The sequence below is a fragment of the Lycium ferocissimum genome, chromosome 12 (genome assembly GCF_029784015.1).
Source record: "Lycium ferocissimum isolate CSIRO_LF1 chromosome 12, AGI_CSIRO_Lferr_CH_V1, whole genome shotgun sequence".
NCBI classification, from domain to species: domain Eukaryota; kingdom Viridiplantae; phylum Streptophyta; class Magnoliopsida; order Solanales; family Solanaceae; genus Lycium; species Lycium ferocissimum.
The window spans coordinates 27,702,007-27,716,579 of NC_081353.1; positions in this window are offsets into that span (position 1 = coordinate 27,702,007).

The following is a 14,573-nucleotide window of genomic DNA, read 5'->3' on the forward strand; positions in this document are numbered from 1 at the left end:
ATTGGGTCGTTGTTACACATAAAGTAAAATAGATATTCCACGAGAAATTTGTTCCCCAAATAATAATAATAATAAAGCAGAATTTTGCCCACAGGTTTGTTACAATATATAGAATTACTTTATATGAAAAATGAAGTGACAAGGAAATTACTATATAAAAGACGTGGACAAGACAGGAATTATTGGAATAATAAGTTCTATAATGGAGCTAATGCTTAATCCATATTACAACCAATAGAAAGTACTCCAGTTTCAAAGTGATAATAAGATGCTAAAACAGGATCGAGCTATTGATAATAAGATGCTAAAACAGGATCGAGCTATTCTTAATCTCTATTATTATACTTTAGTTAGTGGTAATTCCACTTAAACACCGCCCAAAGAGTCATATCAGAGTGTGAACTTAATCTCAATTGTCAATTAATTAACTTTTTATACGAATCATTTATAGCAAAAAGTTGTATGCATAAGCGTCGATTCCTTACTCACAACTTAATCATTATGATAAACAAAACTTCTAGTCTCAACTTTACTCAAACTTGGGATTAATTGGAATCCTCAAGAACTAATTGGAAATTTATATTTTTAATTAGTTCTTCTCAAAAATCCGAATTTAGAGCTAATTCTCGCTAATGATATCGATCAGGCTATACATGAAAGTCCTTATTTATAAGCACCTCTTTATAACAAATAAGATTTTTCCGGAGTCGATTTTTTATGTTATATTTTATTTCTCTATAACAGCATTTTACCTATAACAGTAATAACCAACTTTATAACAGTACGCTCTTTGTAAAATTACCACCCATGTAACAACTATCTTTTTTTTTTTTTTTGGTAAAATAAATTTTTAACCATCTTTATAAAAATAAAATATCTATGATTACCAATAATAAGTGTATAGATTTAGACCAAATATTTTGAGATTTTAATACACTATTTACACAAAGAATATATATGAATATATATTTTGATCATTAAAAGTTTTCCCTTCGTTATACAAAGTGCGATAAGCTTTAGGATTTGATAATTAAAAATGAAAAATTAGATTTATGCATCTTTTTTGTTGATAACAGCGAAATATTATTTAAATGGAATTATTGTTATAGGTGTATAACAACAATTGACTATAGCAGCCAAAAAATTTCTCATCTATGAAATTGGTTTGTCTAAAGAAATCCTTTTCTCATATATGAAGAAACTTCATCTTTCTTTTTTTTTCCTTAAATTTTTCCTGTAAATGTTCAATATGTCTAATCAGTGCTTCCCTTTTTCCTTTTTTGGTTAATCATTCGGTATTCGGAACCCATGGGCCAGACTAATCTAAATTTTCGCTGCGTAGAATCTAATAAAGGGGAAGCGCATTCTACCATGAGTTGTCTATTATCAAGGGCTCGAAGTCAGGACCTTTATTTCACCACACCGTGTGGTGATTGGTCATGATTCTCCTTATACGTCAATTTAAACATTGTGGAAAATTTTATAATATTCCTGCTACATAGTAGCAACTTACTTTATTTTTAGGATTATAAATTCAATTTTAAGGAGGTGCATTAACAGGGTATATAACTGAAGCTCCCATTGTATGAATGATGAAATGTTCAAGTAGTATATGCCAATGAATATGGAGCAAAATTAAAGAGTTGTATATGAAAATAAATGTTTTGAACGTGACATTTGTTCACATAAAGTAAAATGGATATACCCCGCAGATATACCCCTGTTAAAAAAGTAGTGTATATATACCCTTACAGTTACAAAATGATGCAAATATACCGCTGCCCTTATACAAATAGTGCAAATATACCTTTTTTGATAACGGGATTTTTTTTAAAAATCATTTAGCTTATCTTTTAATTAAAAAAATCATTTTTTTTGAGTAGACATATTTTTCTAACGCCACATGATAATTTTTTTCTGGTGGGTTGGGTCTGGTTTGTTTAAAATAATGTTCGTGGCTTTAAAAAACATAAGTCTACCCATTTTTGTAAACGAACCATACCCGATCCACCATATTCTTTGTAGAAAAATATGTCTTTTTTTAAAGCCACGTGGTATTTTTTTAATTAAAAAATAAACTAAATGATTTTTAAAAAAATTCCGTCAGCGAAAAAGGTATGTTTGCACCATTTTGTAGCGGCAGGAGTATATACACCACTTTTATAACTGAAGTATATCTGCTCTATATCGCAAAGATGAGGAGTATATTTGCACCTTTTCCTATTACTATATAAATATAAAACGGGGACAAAGACCTGAATTATTCGAATAATAAGTTCCATAATGGTGCTAAAGCTTCATCGATATTACAACCAATAGAAGTTAGTTTTCAAAGCTATATGTCACGTCCTTAGTCTTCAACTAAGCGCACGTGCGGCACTTGACAACTCGCTCACGTTCTTGCACAACTAGCTCACGCTCTTGCTATGCCAAGTCAGCCTAGATTACTACACTCAAGATCGCTAAGGGAATAGTAATTAAGAAAGACAAGAGAAATTTGCTAGAAGGAAGCTTTTTATTAGAGAAGACTTGATTGATTTTTGCTTGATGGTTTACAAATGAATAACCCTCCAATTTATACTACTCACCTAGGGACTAGTATGTAAATATTAATTATTATACAAGTCCCTACATATTTACTAATAAGCCCCTATTCTAGAAATCTCTGCACAACTAGATTATTCTAAAGACTTTCCATGCAATTTCATAAGGTTCTAAGGTCTTCCATGAGAAATTTCCATATTTCTCTAGAACCTTCTCACATAAGCTAGCCTCCTTTCCATGTAAGCATCCACATAGGCTTCCTACATGGCAAAAATAGTTACACGTGGCACCTAGGTGGCATGATGATGTGGCGGGTCATCACACTCTCCCCCACCCGATATTGCGACGACCGCGGCGCACTGCTGCTGCTTAAACTCTTGACTCTTGTTTTTAAACTGCCACAAGTCTTCGTATCGCTCGTGTGGCCTCTTGGGTGATTGCCCCTTCCGATGGATGAGGAAAATGGAGGTGACTTCTTGTTTTCGCACGGCACAGTAGTCAATGAGAGCTTCGATCTCCCTATCGTGTGAGGCGGTGACGGTAATCGGTGCATGACTTGACCACTGCGGTTCATGCTGCTCGATCTTGTGATCCAGCTCACGCTTAAGAGGCAAGTGCTTACGTAGTTCTTTGGAAATACCATCTTTGTTTTCTTCGAGCAAATTATCTATCCAAGGCGGTGGTGTCTCTTGGGTAACATTATCTTCCTCCAAACTTGTAATGGTTGCCATGAATGTTGGCTCCTCTTTCTTTAGCCCCTTGACAAGCTGCATAGCTGAAAGTTGTGCATGGCCCTGTCCATGAGACATAGTCACTGTAGGCAACATGCAAGGGCCTTCTCGCTCCATGACCAAGAGATGTTGGAGGTAGGGATCGATCATCGCGTGGAAATGTATAAAGAATTCTTGCCCCAAAACAATGTCAAAGACATCCATAGTAGTGGCGGTAAAGTTTGTCGTACCTTTCCAATCTCCCAAGTTGACACCAACTCCATTGGCTACACCACGAGCATTTTCTGGCTTAGCATTCACGGTCTTGACGAGTGCGTTAATTGGAGCGAGCTTCAACTCTGGTCTCTTCACTGTGGCCTCGGTCACAAAATTATGAGTTGCCCCAGTGTCTACCAGTGCACGAGCGGGCTTGTTATTAATGGTGAGATCCACGTACTGGTTTTTATTATCGTTGGTTTGACTTTCTTGCTTCGTGACAGCGCCACATAGCCTAATTGTCCCCAACTGTGCGATTCCCGTACTCTGTGTTTGCGTTTGCTCGTGACTTTCACGCACCATAGCGCTAAGGCTGCGAGTCGGGGCGATTTTGAGCGTGCGCCCTCGCGTAAGTAGCATCCTTAACTCGTTTTGCGCCTTCTTTTCGGTATAGCCCTGACGACCACTTGACTTCTTGCCGTCGAACTTGTTCGTATTTTGAGTGTTGGAGTATGGTTGTTGCGACACCCTGCTCTCGCTACGGTCTCCCCCACCTTTGGCATCGCTACCCCTTAACTCATTGCCTTGGCCTTTGTCATGCTTGTCATGCCTGAAGTCCATCAAAGACTCAGCCTCCACTATGGCTTGGTCTATGTTTGCGACTTGACGGCGTTGCAACTCCTGCTTAGCCCAATTTTGCAACCCGTCGCATAAAGTGAAACAATAAGTCATCATTGGTGAGGTTGGGAATTTGAAGCATAAGGGTGGTGAACTCTTGACATAGTCTCGTATGCTCCTGTTTGCTTGACTCCTAAGTTTGCGCCTTGCCTCATACAAGACATTACTTGGTAAAAACTGTCGCTTGAAGTCGTTCTTGAACTGATCCCACGTGCTAATTGTGCATAGACCACTCTCAGCATCGGTGACCTTTCTTTTCTACCATAGCATGGAAATCGCTGATAGGTACAACACAGCGGTGTTGATCTTGGTCTCGTCGTCCCTCGCTTTTCCATGCCGAAATAGTTCTCAAGTGCCCAAAGAAAGTTCTCCGCCTCTTGGCATCACGAACCCCTTTGAACAACGGTGGCTTGGGAGCCTCGATCTTAGCCTCCCTCGTCACGACAACATTGTTGGTTGCCTTGGTTACACCAACGTTCACGTCTTTCTTCGAGTGCCACTATCTTTGCCTTCATGGCGTTGATAGTACTCAACGCCTCCATGAGTCTACACTCTAAGGCAGTGATGGTTTGCTTTACTTTGATCTCGACTGCGTATGCTCCTCCAAGTCATTTCGGATGCTTTCAATTTCTTCTGAAAGAGTATGCCTCCGAAACACGCTAAGTGCCCTCCTGCCCAAACGTTGGCCAAATATGTCGATGGCGTCCGTCCCCACATTAACCTTCATAACCAGCTCTTTGCGGCGAGACGTCCTCGGACGGGACGCTTCGCGTCATCTCGCTCGCCCTCGATGGTAGATGGTTCTTGGGATGTAAGCCCCATTTGCTGACCTGCGGCGGCGCTCACCGGCTCCGTTGGCGACATTCCTCTTTTGTTATGGCCTTTCTTGCCAGCAGTATCCTGGATGACGTTGGCTTGGGTTTTAGCAGCATTGATTTCTCTGTCGTTGTCATTCCCTTAGTCGTAACCTTTGCTCTGATACCACGTTGTCACGTCCTTAGTCTTGACTAAGCGCGTATGCGGCACAGACAACTCGCTCACGTTAACGCACAACTAGCTCGCGGCTTTAAGCCAAGTCGACCTAGATTACTACGCTCCGAGATCGCTAAAGGAATAGTAATTAAGAAAGATAAGAGAAATTTGCTAGAAGGAAGCTTTTTATTAGAGAAGAGTTGATTGATTTTTGCTTGATGGTTTACAAATGAATGACCCTCCAATTTATACTACTCACCTAGGGACTAGTATGTAAATATTAATTATTATACAAGTCCCTACATATTTACTAATAAGCCACATTCTGAAATCGCACAACTAGATTATTAAGGACTTTCGTACAATTCCATAAGGTTAAGGTCTTCCGTGAGAAATCTCCATATTTACAGAACCTTCTCACGTAAAACTTGGCCTCTTTTTCGTATAACATCCACATAAGCCTACACATGGCAAAAATAGTTCCACGTGGCGCCTAGGTGGCATGATGATGTGGCGGGTCATCACATATAGCCTATAATAAGATGCTAAAACAGGATCAAGGCAGTCTTGATAATCTCTATTATTATACCTTAGTACTTGATAAGTTGGTATTTTCCAACTTATTTCTTCTTTAATCTTAGACTTTTGACTTGTTTGATTGAAAATATAGTGCATTTAATATCGTTTACTTCCATTTTATAGGTTTTACATGCTTGAGAAGTGATTGGAGAGAAATCAAGTGAAAACAAGTCAAAAAGAGGTCAAATTGAAGAAAATGGAAAAATTGGTTAGAAGTGCAAAAAGTGGCCAGATTTGTAAATCTGAAAAGTTGGGGGCTATTTTCGTCACTTTCTATTGAGAAATTTTTGGAAAACTTAAAAGCAACACTTGGAAGACAGTATCATCATCTTTGGTCATTTTACAAGCTTTGGAGCTAGGGTTTTACACCACACCTTTAGAGAAGAAGATTGAAGCTCTTTAATGATAAATTTCTCAACCCTTTCTTCAATTCCTTGCTTTGTATTGCATATTTAAGTGTGTTGTATTTTATTCCATTACTTGAAACTTGTTTATGAAAATATACATTGTTAAAGTTTTGGATCAAACTCTTGTTATGCTTATATATTGAATGATGTTTCTATCTAATGAAGTGGATCATTGTTTCTTTAATTAATCTCGTTTTGAATGATTCTTAAGGGAGTAGCTAACCCTAAGACTCGCCCATTTACTTTGATTGAGCTCGGAAGAGGAAATCTAGTTGGGAAAGATTAATTAACAATTTCAGGGCATAACCCTCATCTAATAACTTGAGCTAGAAATAGAAAAATTACTTGAGATTCAATTGGTTGTGCTTGATATCACACTCTAAGGCTTGAAAAATCTTAGAGTGAAATTCATTGATTTTGTTAGAAGACTTTCAATGAAATGTTAGAAACCATTATCTATTAACATAAACTCGCTCTTAGTTGTAAAATTTTAAAATACATTGGATCGTTACTTGAGAGTAATTTCCCTTGTACATCTGGACGTTATCAGAACTATCCAAAGAATCATATCTGAGTGTGAACTTAATCTCAATTGTCAACTAATGACTTCCTATAAGCATCACTTATAGCAAAAAGGTGCATGGATAAGCATCAAATTCCTTATTCACAACTTAATCATTGTGATAAATAAATCCTCTAGTCTCAACTTTACTCAAACTTGGGATTAATTAGAATCCTCAAATACTAATTGGAAGTTTATATTTTTAATTAGTTTTTCTAAAAAATTCCAAACTTAGAGCTAATTCTCGCAAATGATATATAAGATAAATTGCTTGAAAACTCACCTTTTTTACAATTACACAAGGCCTCGTTTGGAAGTGACACAATAGCAAGACACAAAATAACTGTAAGTTTTCGTTTTACTGACAAATTTAAACTACTCTGAATCTGTAATTAAGATTAATGCAGAAAAATACTATTCCGTATTAACTAAAGTGTTTTACTCCAATATTTGATTTTTCTAAAGTTTAGGTTTAACTGAATTAATGATTAAAAAAATAATGTAAAAGGGATAATTTATATCATGTACTATCTGTTAATTTTGGTGCATGTATTGAATTGGATGAATGTGCAAGAATATCTCGCATATGTGAAACATAAGATTATATTCGAGTAATCAGATTTTATCCTTTCCTATTCCTCCAATATCATAAAAAGAAATAATAGTAAATAAAAATTTACAATCACTTATAATTAAGTACTTTTAAAAAAGTAGATAATAAAAAAAGACTTAACCAAAAGCTACTGATCTACTCAAAATACCCAAATATCTGGCTTACAATTAATTTAATCCAAAGTTCCAACCAGTTTTAAGGTGTAAAAATCATACTTAGCTTTCTCATTTGAGTTATCCAATTCTCCAACACCCAACCACCCCGCCCCACCACCCACCCCACCCCCCAAAAACCAAACCCTACCTTTTTTTTTTTTTTTTCTGGGAATGTTGGTTGCATTATATTAAAAATTAAATTATAGCACTTAGAAACATATTTGAAACAAAACAAAAAGATCTCTCGTAACGACGGAGAGTGTTTGCGACATTTTAAATTTACCTGACTTTAAAAAAATATGTGTACCCAAAAAGGTATACTTTTCTTTAAAGCCATGTGACATTTTTTTAAAAATTAAAAAGAAGCTAAATAATTCTTACAAAAAAATCACGTCAGCAAAAAAAAAAAAAAAAAAGTATATTTAAACCATTTTATAATGATAGGATATATATACCATTTTTTAACGAGAAATATATCTAGGTACATTCATACTTTTTCCCTTTATCTAATGTGTATATCCAAAGAAACGAACCTTATCTAAAAGAGATGATGAAATACTAGCATCCAATCAATGAAAAGCACTTCAACCAGTTTCCGCTAATTAAGTCATAGGAATATAATGATAATAATCTTTATTGATACCAGTTATCAACTTTAATTACTCTTGTTACAAATCCAATGGCGCCCTCCTTTTTTTTACTAGTTAAAAAAAAGAGTCCAATGGTTTCTTGATTCATTTTTTTAATTCTTTGTGATAAGGTGGGTCCCTAAAATTATAATCCAAAAAAGATATACTCCAACAAAGATGATAACCTTTGATGTTTTGATGTTGAAAATCGACGAGAATGATGTCAAAGTATTCTGTAGGAGTTTAACTATAGCACGGCCTCACGGGTTCACCATAAAAAAAAAAATGGAAAATGGTCAAAAATGCCCTTAATTTATGGGAAATGAATAAAAATATCCTACGTTCATAGCTTGGTTTAAAAATGCCTTAAACTATACGAAATTGAAAAAAAGACTAACATCTTTAATTGATTTGATCATTTTATGGATTCAGTTTTTATTTCTTAGATAGAATTCTATATGGAGACAAAACCTCGGAGACAAATGTCCGGGGGTTCACCCGAACCCCTCGGTGAAAAAAATCATATTTTCAAAGTTAAAATTATTTTATTATGTATATATAGTAGATGTTGAACCCCCGACTTCTTCGTATATTTAACTTTTGGAATTTTGAGCACTTGGATGAAAATCACAGCTCGAAAGCTTCCTATATGAAATGCAGATAGCGAAAGAGATGAATCCGTTGTTAGGAATCATTAAATCTTGGGCATGGGCGAGTGGCCAAGTGGTAAGACAACGGATTTTGGTCCCACTATTCAGAAGTTCGAATCCTTCCGTCCTATATTTACTTAATTGGGTCAAAAATGTCCCTTTCCTAATAAACATATTGTTTCTTTTCTTTTTAAACACATTATTTTTATAAAAATATTATTTTTATAAAAATATTATTTTTAAAGAAACCTTTTCTTTTTTCTTTCTTTTAAAATCTCTTTACCTAATAAAAAAGTGGGAGATAATTGTTTTTCATTTTAATCTCATTTTATCAATTAAATTAAAATAAAATTACCCCATGTACCTTTTTAACTAGTAATATATATGATATATATAAGATCATGGTAACCACATGGTTGATTTTTATTTATATAACGATAAAATTCATTTTCCTAATAAAATAGAAAATATTTTTATTTTTAATCTTTTCCGAATTTAAGTAGGATAAACATTTGTTGATGTAATCTTTGGTTTTAAAGTTAAAATGAAAAAGGGCCAACAATAACTCCATCGATGATATCTCAAAGATATTTTGTGCTTTTAAGCAATGTAATAAATTTTCTTGTTTTATGGCACTATGATTATTGTATTTAACTTTAAAACGAAGGATTATATCAGCGAACGCTTATCCTACTTCAATTGGGAAAAGATTAAGAAATAAAAATATTTTCTATTTTATTAGGAAAGAGAATTTTATCGTTATATAAATGAAATTAGTAATGGAGTTACTATGATCATATATGTATGACCTACACTAGTGAATCTATCCGTGCTTCGCGCGGACTATACTTTCAAATATTAATTTGTTAAAAAAAATCTTTTTTTTCAGTTTTAAAATTCAAATATTTCAAGTTTTAACCAATTATATTATAATACTAAATATGCATATATTTTTTTTGCTATTTTTCACAGCGTGAGGGTTTTTAGTCTTCAATAAATTTTTATATAATCTATGTAAGTGAAATAACATTTTCATTTTTCTTAAAAGAAGGTAGAGAAATAAAGAATTTCAAGAGAAATCGATCTCTTCCTGGTCAGATATATAACAAACTAGTTATGTTTTTGATTTAAAATTCAAATATAAAAGTAGATATTTTAACTAAAGAAATATAATTTGTGTTAGTATATGTACAACAACAGCGCATTGTAGTCACAAGTGGGTAGTTATATGAAAGTAAAATTTTCATTCCACTCCTTTAATATTTTAACTTCCATTTTGATGAAATTATTTAATTCAAATCAAATTTGGAAAGAATTTGACATTATAACTTATGTATCCTAATTTCAGTTATTTTCTAAATAAATAATCTATACATAGTTAATGAACTTTTAAGACAAATACATAATTTAAAGAATTCGGGGATTAGGGGTTCGAACATGGATATGGAAAAAAAAATCTTGGAGAAGCGCTCCCCTCCCCCGAATGGCGGCGATGCGGTGCGAATTCTTCTGAAATGCGGATATCGAGCACCAATCGAGAAAATCAAAGAACGTGAAAAATGAGGTAGGAGGTTCGATAGCTTTTGAAAAGTAGACTTTAAAAAACAAAAACAAAAAAATTGACTTAAATAAATAAGATTAGGACCTAAAAGTAATTAATTAAAAAGTTTTAAAAAAATTTGAAAATTATTGTGGTTATTCGATCTTTTTCTAAAAACAAAAAACAAAAAAATTGACTTAAATAAATAAGATTAGGACATAAAAGTAATTAATTAAAAAGTTTTTAAAAAATTGGGAAATTATTGTGAGGACTACAAAAGTCCTCACATTTGCTCTTATATACTATAGTAAAGTAATATTATAGTATGGTTATTTCTTTCTATATTTATTTAAGTATCTAATTGTATGAATCTCTTTTGTAATTTTTATCTTTTTTCCCCCTTTTAACATTTTTATCTTTAACTTTTTCTTTTTTTCTTTTCTTACTTCCCTACACAATCGCTCATTTTCTTATTATTTAAAACATCAAAATCTTTTTTGTCTTTTTTTCTTTAATTTCCTAATAATAACGAAAAATAAGTTTATCAAATCTCAACAAAATTTTAAAAAGTAGATATGTAAAAATATTGCATAAACTATATTATAGGATATATAAAGAAGCATAGATATTATTAGACATTAGTTATTCAATTTAATAAGAGAATACGAAAAGTATCAGTTAGGAATGGAAAGAACAAACAATTTGATTGCAGAACAAAATTATTAGGAGTACAAATGAATCAGCAAAATTATTACTATAAATTAACATTTCTTTTATTTTTTATCATTAAATATTCAAATTTAACATACTTAAAATATTTCTTTTATAATTTTTGTTTTACCAATGTGCTTTTGGACCTTTTAGTTGTTATGCATATTCCTGAGTTTCAAAGATTGCAGTTAGATCTAATTTCTAAAAATTGATTGTAGATGAATTCCTGAAAAAGACATTAAAAGCATCAATGTATGCGATCAATATATATATCACAAGACTACATTGCACGCATAGCAATATGCCTAATCAGATTAAAAAAAAAAAAAAATCAAGAATTTAGAGAGTGACTGTTATCTTGGAAGAAATACATCTAACGTTGAGATAGATACCATCGAGGTGTAGCATGCTACTTGATGCGGATGACATTCAAAACAAATTATTAAAATTCAACTAATGTTGAGTAAAAAGTAATTATTGGACTCAGAAGAGTAGATTTTTTAATCGCATACCTATAAAGAGATTGATCCGTTTGAATATGCTGGGAAGATGACACCTACAAATAAGCTCAACTATTATATTCCCTTCGTCTCATAATAAGTATCATCTTAATAAAAAATACGCATATTAAGAAATTAATAATGTAATGTAATGTTTACCAAATTACCCCTATATAATAAAAATAAATTAATTTTACCTTTTGGTTAGAATATGCACAAGAAGTAAACTTTTTGACATTGAGAATCCAACAATAACAAATTAATATGTGGCTTTTATTTCAATCATCATTTAGATGTCACTTTATTGTCTAATGGTAGAATTGAAAAAAAATAATCAATTTATGTCTTAATATTCTGAAATGACATTTATTATAGAATAAAAAATTTAATTAAGATGACACTTATTACTGGACGGAGGGAATATTAAATATCCCCCAACACATGAATCTGACAAGATAAATAATGATTATGCAAATTACAAAAAGCTAAAAATGCAATGAACCTCTTGGTGGAGAATTTGGCAATGCAATGTTGAAGCCTTTTTCTCCGGGTAATGATTGTTGGGAGCTTTAATTAGATTGCTCATAGTCATATAGCTCGGTAACATCTTGACTTTTCATTTCCTATCAAATCTATCAAATCAAATGCATTAATACACATTAACATAAATTAATTTCAGAAGAACCACAAGCTTTCAGGCATTAACACAGATTTTTAGGCTTTTTAATATAAGGTAAATTAATAGGATGACTTATATCATCTTGTCTATGCCTAATTTTATTATATATATATATATATACACACATACACACTATCAGTTAAAAAAAGTACATAGGGTAATTCTATTTTAATTGATAAAATGAGATTAAGAAGAAAAGAAATTACTTCCCACTTTTTTTTATTAGTTAAAAGGATTTTTAAAAGAAAAGAACAAAAAAGTTAAAAATACTATTTTTATAAAAAAATATGTGTTTAAAAGAAAGAAAAATATGTTTATTAGGAAAAGTGCATTTTTGACCCACTAAAGTAACAATTGAGGCATTTTTGTTCAATTTCATATAGTTTAAAGATATTTTTCGATCAAACTATAAACAGAGAGCATTTTTGTTCATCTCACATGATTGACCCTTTTATCAAGTGGCAATTAATCTCTAGTACTCTAGATAAATAATTCGGGATCAGATTCCCTCCAATAGTTGTTTGTGTCCAGTTCCTCCAGTGCAATGTTAGATTTCTTACAGGTGTCTCACTTTTAAATAGATGGTCAAGATTTGTTTGGTTAAAATATCATTTTAACTATGCTTTTCTCTTCCTTTCTGTCACTCTCCAATGGTATCTTCACCCCTTCCTACTTTATCCCACACATCTATTTCTCTTTTCCTTGAGCAAACTTTGAGCTCTGTTCTTATACTGATTTTTATAACGAATTATTAGGTACTATTCCCTCTTTCCCCATTTATTTGATACTTTTCGCTTTTTAAAAATTATTTTTTTTAAATTTTGATCGTATATTTAAACAATATTTTAAAAAAAAATTCAGAATAAAATTTACACATTTGAAAACTACGTAAAAAATCGTAAGTACCATCATTAATAATTTAAAATATTTAAAAGACATGTGAAAAAATTATGATCAAAGACTTTCAAAAAGCAAAAAGTATCAAATAAATTGAGACGGAGGGTGTAATTTATTATAACCCCAACTATGAGTATCTGAAGAACAAGTTGGCTTCATATATATATATATATAGTACTATATTTTTTTTTTGTGCATCACTCTAAATATTAATTGGATTTTAATTCTGGTGTTCAATGTTCTCCAATGGAGGGACTTAGGCAGAGGGAAATTTTAATTCAATCCTTGCAAAGAGTAATTTTTAATCTTCAATTATTCCATCTTAACAAAAGAAATAAAGAAGCATTCATAGGAAACAATGAACTGAAAATACTACCTATAGCTTCTGATCTTCAAAAACTACTTCCACTTGTTAATTTGATCTTGTCATTATTTTCATCTTCTTAAAATATTAAAATATTAAATGATGAAAGCTTTTAAAGTTCTAGTCTGCAGAGTGACATTGGTGATGAAAGATAAGGTATAACTATGGTTAAGTTATCTTTTTAACCAAATAAATCTTGTGATCATTAATTTATAAGTGACACTTGTAAAAAAATCTAGCATTCTACTGGAGGAACTGGACCAAATAACTCAACCTTCAATTAAGTGCATCATATAACCTTCTTAAAACATGGGTTTCAACAGTTAATATTATATCAATTTTGAAAAATATATAAATACCTAGAGTTATATGGAGAGAGCATGAGTTCACGTGACCCAAGTTTAACCATGTGTACGGGGGAAATTTTGACAGAAAATAGCAGGCCGTGTTTGCTTGCTATAATTGTAATTATTTTACTTTGGTGATTAATACAATTTTGTTACATATCAAAAGAAAACGTCTATAAATAATAAAGTTTGTAAAAAGGAGAAGTTTGTTGCACGAAGTATCTCAAGTTCAAGTCTGTAATATAAACGTAAGTATTGGTGATTGATTTTACGATATAAAATTCGTAATATATAAATCATATGAAGATAGTTTTATCGTTACTTCAGGACCTCCCTGAAAAAGTTAATAACCTAGATGATAAGCCAACTTGCAAGTTGGAATATCTTAAAATATACTGTAAAAATACTTTATAGCAATCGTATATGAAAAATGAAACTTAAATATAATTAGTACGAAAAAAAATTCTTAGATAATAACTTTCATAATTTAATTATTTGATGTTGTTATTACTTTTTGAACTACAGTTTTATATTTAACACCTCTTCGTTGAGACTGAGTTAATGAGTACATTTCATGCGCGTATGTATTTTCCCTCCGTTCCAATTTACATTGCGCTTTTTGAATTTCGAGAATCAAACAATTTTTTTTCATAATTTTTTTAAATATCTTTTAAAAACTTTGAATTTGAATTGTCAATTACTATGAGTTGTAATACTTTTAATTAGTTTTCAGATACGTAAATTTTGTTTAAAAAAATTTAAATATTTCATGTCCGAACTCACAGTCAAATCTAAATTGCACGACACTCGAAATTCAAAC